Source organism: Erithacus rubecula (assembly GCF_903797595.1).
Source record: "Erithacus rubecula genome assembly, chromosome: 1".
Taxonomy (NCBI): Eukaryota; Metazoa; Chordata; class Aves; order Passeriformes; family Muscicapidae; genus Erithacus; species Erithacus rubecula.
The window spans coordinates 63954561-63962301 of NC_136658.1; positions in this window are offsets into that span (position 1 = coordinate 63954561).

Sequence of the window (7741 nt, forward strand, 5' to 3'; positions counted from 1 at the left end):
ATTTCTAACCACCTGAAGGAACAGGGGACTAATAATTATATAAAGGACAGGAAAAAAAAAGCAGGTGAAAATGATTGGTTTTAACAATGAAAGTCATACTATTTGTGAAACGTTGCAAAATTTACTTGCACAAGTAACTGGGCGATGAAAAGAAAGAGGCAACACATGAGAAGCTATGCACATAGGAAAAAGACAAAAAGAAATTCTCACTTTCTAAAAACTGAAAGTTTCTAAACCAAGCATTGTTAATCCAGAAAATGCATTTGCAGCTGCTCTGGATGTATCTACAAAAATGACAGTTCACTGTTCATTGACAAATCACTCAAAACCAACCAAATACGAACCCTTAAGTGTTATTTGAAAAGAAAAACAGAACAAGGCACTCTTTTACAGAACATAAAGTAATTATGAGAACCATTAGGTGAAACTGTAAACTAATAGACTTAACACAGAAATATATTTTTTTCATTTAATATATGACTAAATTTTGGAACTCACTGTCACAGGATAGATGGGGTGCCAAAAGTTAAGTGAGTTCAAAAAAACTTAGATAAATAAATGGAAACCTATCAAGGGCTGCTAAACACTGATGAGATATAAGCTTTAGATTAGAAATTCACCTGAGCCACACAAAACTCTGTTGTTCTATGCTAGCTCTTTTTTTATAAAAGATTTTTATAAAACATTTTAAACATTTTATTATTACCTTGAGTACCCAACACTACTGTCTGTTTTAGAGAAAGGGAAATAGGAACGTTTTTGGATCTCTGATCAGAAGGCAATCTTCTTCAGTCTTCTATTCTTGTGACACCAGAATGCTAAAAAAGAGTCATTCTTTCAATACATGGAACCAGCTGCAGAGGCAGTGTCAAACAGTATCATACTGAAGAAGGATCAGTCTTTAATGGGTTATCTTGGTTTAAACTGTGTACAGACCTGACCAAAGTTTCTTACTTGAGGCATTAACTTCTCTATAGCAAGGGTTTTGATTTTGAATTCAGACCTTATTTAAATATATAAAAATACAGATCTAGAAATTAATATGAATTTTAATATTAATGTAAATGCAAATAATATAATTATAAACACAAATACAAGCATAAGTGTAAATACTATACATATATATATATATATATATATATTAATTGTGTGTGTTTCATAGCATAATTTGAATACATATGAAGAGCCTAAGAAATTATTCAGTAGTCTTTATGAAACCACATGCAACTCAGATAAACCATTCTTCTGCCCTGGAGATACAGAGAAACTGTTGATAAGACAGCTTACTGTTGATGCCTACAAATACTACTTAGCAATAACCTAATTACTGCCACTTCTTAGGCCAGTGATCTAGGGAAAAAATCAGATTTTAATTAGAATTAAACAGAAAATATTTTAGAAACAATTACTTGCCTTTATTTTCTTGCCTGATGAAATATGTTTTAAAGGTTTAGTAGCTGTAGACAACACAAGAAGAATTATAAGTTAAATGCAAACTTAACACAACAAAAAATGTCTAATAGGTAAAAATAAGTACATCCAATTGGATGAAATTTATCATGTTTTTGAATAAGATGAAGAATTCTTGTTGGAATTTTTTTTTTTGTTTGATTTTTTGTTTGTTTTTAGGTTTTAGGTTTTTTTGGTTTTATTCTTGTTTGTTTGATTGTTAATGGAAACAAATGTATTGAGAAAAACCTGAAGTCATTGTGATTCAGATAATTTCCAAGACAACACTGTATAAACAAAAAAAATTCTTCTCAGGTTACTACAGAAAAATGTCTGAAAAAAAAGGTACAAAGATGGGCTATGGGATATTAGTTGATGATCGAATGCTAATGTCTTTTTAGAAGGGTATTATTTTCTTCTGAGAGAATTTTATGAAAGACTTTTATTCTTTGAAACACTGAAATGGTGAATAGATTCTGAGTTACTCCTATTTGTTTCTGCAACACCTGCAGCTTCTGTTAATGGGATGTTAGCTTTTTCTGAATGAGAAAATCCTTGTTTCTTCATATAATCAATTTGTCTTTCTTATTCCATACCATTTGTCATCTTGATTTACACTTATTTTAGTGTCACATTTTCATTTAAATCAGTTTAACTGATGACTTTGTATGAAATTTAAAAGACCAAGTGCAGAAAAATACCAGAAAGAAACTTCCAAAACACCTCAAGTCATATTGAAGTATCTATCAGGTTAAAGAACTCTTGAATACCCAACCTGGCCTTGAACATTTCAGGCATGGGGCATCCACAGCTTTTCTGAGGAGCATGTGTCACTGTTTCACCATCTGCACTGTAAAGCATTTCTTAAACTACCATCTTTCTATTTAAAGCCATTCACCCTCATCCAGTCACTACACATCCTACAGAAAAGTCCCTATCCACATCTCTTTTAAATAGTGGAAGAGGTTATAAGGTCTTCCAGGAGTCTTCTCATCTCCAAGTTGAACAATTTTAATTGTCTCAGCCTGTCTTCACCGGAGGGGTGCTCCAACCCTCTTATTATTTTCATATCCTCCTGTGAACTTGCTCCAGCTGATCCATGCCCTTCTTGCATTGGAGGCCCCAGAGCTGGATGCAGTACTCCAGGCCTCACAAAAGAAGGGTAGAATATAAGAATGACCTCCCTTGACCAATACTCCCTCTTCCAATACTCCCAAGTTCTTTTTTCAAGGCATCTCTCTTAATCTGTTCTCTGCCCATCCTCTAATTCTGGTTAGGATTTCCCCTACCCAGGTTCAGGACCTCACAAATGGCCTTGTTGAACTTCATAAACTACACGCAAGCCCACCTGTGAAGCTTGTCAAGGTTGCCTGGATACCATTCCTTCTCTCCAGGGTGTCTGCACCACACACTTTAATGTCATGGCAAACTTGTTAAGGGTTTGCTCGATCCCACTGCCCACATCACTGACAAAGATGTTAACTCCAGTCCCAATACTGATCCGTGTTGAATGCTTCACATTGCTGCTGTCCCCTTATACATTGCAACTGAATGCTGCCATCCAACCAATCTTTTACCCACTGAATGGCCCACTTATCAAATCCATGTCTCTCCAATTTAGAGACGAGGATATGGTGCAGAACGCCGTCAGATGCTTTGTACAAGTCCACCTAGATGACACTCAAGATGACACTCAAATAAGATGACATTTAAATAAGCTCTTACCTCAGTCTTCAGTTGCTGTTGTAGGAGGCCAGAATACACCTGAAAATATAACTGTGCAAAGTGCACAACACACAGTATTCCCAGTGAATTTTTAGGACTGGCATGAAGACAGGCCTCAGAGGGTTCAGCAGATGCATGATTTAATACCACTCTGTCCTGTGAGGATGAGACTAGTGGGAAAAAAAAAAAAAAAAAAAAAAAAAACAGTTTTGGTACCATTAATTTCCTGTTAATTTCTGGCCACAGCTGGAGGTGCTAGTATTGATAATGGAATTCTGTGTCATTAAGGTCCATGATAGCTTAACATCACTTCTGGTCACGAACCCAAACAAAGGAGTTTAAATCAGCCAGTTCATATTTGCATCATATGGCATCATATTTACACATCTAAGAAACTGTGCTAGTGCTTACAGTATAGCTATTTATCCAGGACTAAGGGTTGCTGGTACTGGAATTTTGTTCTCTATTTCTGCAACAACCACTGATACTAACTTTGAAGGAAGCATAGAGTAAGGCTATGTACCTTGCCTTAACTTATTTTAGTAGAGATAACCAAAATCCCCATTTCTAGGGGATCTGAGTTCTGTTTTGATAAAACTTCTCATTTACAACTTTTAAAATTATTAGTATTAATCTGAGGTCATGCAGGTACAGAAATTCAAAATACATGTGGTTTAGGAAGAATAAATTGAGCTGTCTACCAAAGAAATACATTTGCTGCAGAATAAGAAATTCAGAAAAATATATATTCTTTTCGAGAGAAGAAGTGACAAACCGGGCTTTTAAAACAGCTATTTTATAAAGAAAATAATTTAAGACATTATATATTTTAGTCTGCATAATAAATCAGAAAACACTTGAATTGTATATTTTGTTAACATTTCACTTCTTTAACTATCAGAATAGCAGAAGAGATGCACAGTAGTTTTTTTTTCACATTGACGTTATTGCTATTTCTTAGGCTCCTAAAAAATATATATATATATAAAAAGGGGACAGTGTTGTTTTGACAAAACAGAACATTAAACTAAGGATCTAGAAATCACTGGTTTAGTTACCTAAATTAAGAATGAATTGCTTATGGCACCAGTTATTGAGCAGCAGGTGTCAGAAAGCCATATAAATTTGCAAATGAAAATTGAGCCACTCAGAGCTTCTGGAGTAGGTTTCAGAAGGTTATAAAGATAAGACTAGACTTTAAATCCTAGATATCATCTTATAAGTGTCTCAATTAAATTACATTTTTCAGAATTACCTAAGCTGAATGCCTAGAAATAGGTGATTTCACACAGCATAACAGACCACTAATACACAAAATAGATGCACAAAAGAACATTTGGCTTGAAAATCTTCTGAAATGAGGCATTTAGAATTGCCCTAGGAACATGCTGCATGAATCTAGCTGCAGCCAACAAGCTGAACTGCGTGTGTGATGAATTAATTACTATAATTTAACTTGTAGATAGGATTCAGGGCAGAGCAGAGAGAAGATTATAGATAGACAATCATAGGGCTCAGGAAAAGATTTTGAGGAAAAAAATCTTCCCGATCATAAACGGAGCATCAGTAAAGAGGCACTAGAAAGTGTTCCCTTTAAGCTGAATATATGAAAATCAGGCTGGACCAAGAACAGAGTTTTTAGTTTACAGTAAATGTGTCATACCTCTCCCATTGGGATATGCCCATATCTTCAGTCTCTCTTAGTCTGTCTTTCCTGTTTATTTCTGTGCTCACGTCAGTGGTGACGCTTCACTGCTCATCTGAGTGCCTCCATCTGCCTATGAACAAGAAATCTTTCTTAAAACATTTAAAGTACATTTCTTATTCTTTCTAGGAGAAATATCAAATTTTATTTAGGCATATATATATTTGATAGAGCTTAAAAATCCGAAGCACCAGTGCCAACCTTAGATCTACAACATTGTCTTTTTCTTTTATTTTTTAACTTGTATGATAACAGGACAGATTGGATTTCACATGCAGTTTTAACCAGCTAAGTAATTCAGTTTTTCTCTAATTTGAACTACAAACATAAAGGAGTAGTAAGACCTTGAATTCATCCTAAAAATCCCAGAAACACATCAGGTCTTGCTGGATAAAAAATAATATGGGATAAATTAGTTGTATCTCCCATTCTGTGATGTTGACAGCTTAAGAGTTTTCTGAGATTAATGTCCTGTCAATGCTAAATGCATTAAGAAAAATGTCACAATCCAGGCTTTGTTTGTTCATTTATTTATTATTTCATCTGTAGGGGAAAAAATAAGAGCAGATGAGGATAAATCTGATCATCCTTAAGTCAGCTGATAATGTGCCTGAGGGACATCAAGGAAAACCTGAAGAATTAATAAGCTAATGTGTATTGTATGCCCCACTTCATTTATTCAACTTATACGTTCTTCAAGCATTATGCATTTGTGCATTTATTCACTTTCTATTCAAATATGATTAAGTAAAAGAAGTTTAAAATCTAGATTTTTCTTTCTTGAATCAGGCATTTATTTCTAGAAAAATGTAGCAGTGGCTATTTAATTATTTGCATAGTTTGATCATCCCTTACTAAAAAAACTGCATGTAGTGTGATTGTTTTTTGTTTCAATTTTCTGATTAAAAACATGGGTAATCAAGACCATCCAATCTGCCTTTTTCATGTTTCAGACTTGGGTTATTCTTTTGTCTGCTGAGGCGGAATGTAGGACAGGGAAGTAACCAGTCTTCTAATCGCTTCTTTGATTGTATACTGAATTATTACTGAAGAAAAAAGATTATTGATTTTAATGCTTGGATGTATTTCTGTGCTCTAAACATATGCACACACATGCACACCTATAATTACTCCCTTTCTTTTGTTATGATACTTTCCTCCTGGTTAAGAATGAACAGAGGCTTCTGACTACTGATTTTTTTAGCTGACTGAACACCCATTTTGACATACACACAGACACACAGTTGCAGATTACATTATTTCATATATCTTTTAAGAAAATGAGGACTAAAATTTTCAAGCGAACAATAAATCATTTAATTTTCATTAATTTTATGACATATGTGGTTTCTGCACTTGTAGCAGCTATAAAACATGTTAACTTTCTAATAAATCCTGAGTAATGCTCATCTTTCACCTTTTTTCTTTTTTCCTGTTGTTTTTTCTTTTTTTTTCCCCAGTAGGGTAGGAAGCAGTGCACAAGTTATTACCTAGGGAACAGTTGTTTCTGTCTCCTGTACAGATTCATATCATTCTCAAATTTGCATTCTGATGAAGAAGAAACAAATGTTACTTAAATCCCATGAAGTGTGTTAATTACACTGAGCTCCATGAAATTATGGGTGAGAGAGCCAAAAAGAATTCTACAATTGCATCGTGCATCTCTTGAGCATATCTTGTCAGATTAATGTCTTTGTCACTCACATGATAACCTTAAAATTGCTATTCTCCCTAAGTAATATTCACTGAACCTCAGTGATAGGGAAAATCTCACACAAAGCTAACTAACAGATGCAGTTTGTATTGTTTACATAAACAATGCTGGTACATTTATGAAAATAAATAAAAACTTAATTTCATTAGCAAGTGCAGCTTGCTGCTTTCACTTAATTATTTTTGGAGTCCTTCTTCTGTGCTTCTTGTTACAAACCATGGTGCCAGTGCCTGAGACAGTACCTCTTCCTAGTGTGTCCCCAGAACACAGGCTAAAATCACATAACTACCTAGGATGTAATGCTTTTTTCCTTTTTCTTTTTTTTTTTCCTCCTACTTCTTTATGAGCCCTAAATAACTATAGCTGACTCGTAACTTGAGTTCAAAAGCCACTGTGCTATGTAGCAGGAACAGAAGCAATCCCAGAAGATTTGACCACATGGATATGTGCCCACAGCTCAGCTCAAGATTTCATAAAAACAAGTAATGGGGAATATTTGCTGTGCCAGGGCTTGAGGTGCATGCTTCATATTCCCAGCAGGGGACATACTCCACCCTCAGAAAGCTGCAAGCCTTCTCACAAAGTCACAACTATGACTGGCGAAACTCAACCCATTGGAAATCTATATTAGATGTCAGACCCGTCTAAGAGACAAATCTAATCCTTTTGGTGAAAAAATAGCTCACAGCAGTCTGCTGCTCCTAGTTTACTGATATTTGGAAGAATGGTTTGGTTTGGTAATCAATGTCCTAGAGCCACCAAAGACCTTGATATTATCTTTTTTCTTTAAGCCCCTAAAGAGGATTACTGTGAAGAAAAAAAAAAAAAGGGGAAAAAAAAAAATTTTGTGATGTTATATGAATGTTGTCAATATTTAGGTGTTTCTTCCATAAAAAATAAAGCCACTAGTAAAATTTTAATTATTCATAATGCACTGTAAAGAGTTGTAAGCTTTACTGTGTTAAATGAGAGAATGCAAAATCAGGTATGCGATACTATATGAAATAAATTTTTATTCAAGAAATTTCTTTTTTCATACCAATACTTCAGAAATGGTAAGCAATGAGCTAAAAAGATAATAAAAAATGCACTCAAATTAAAGAAGCATGACAATTTGCACTGGTTAAGAAAGCAGCCAAAAGTGTTTG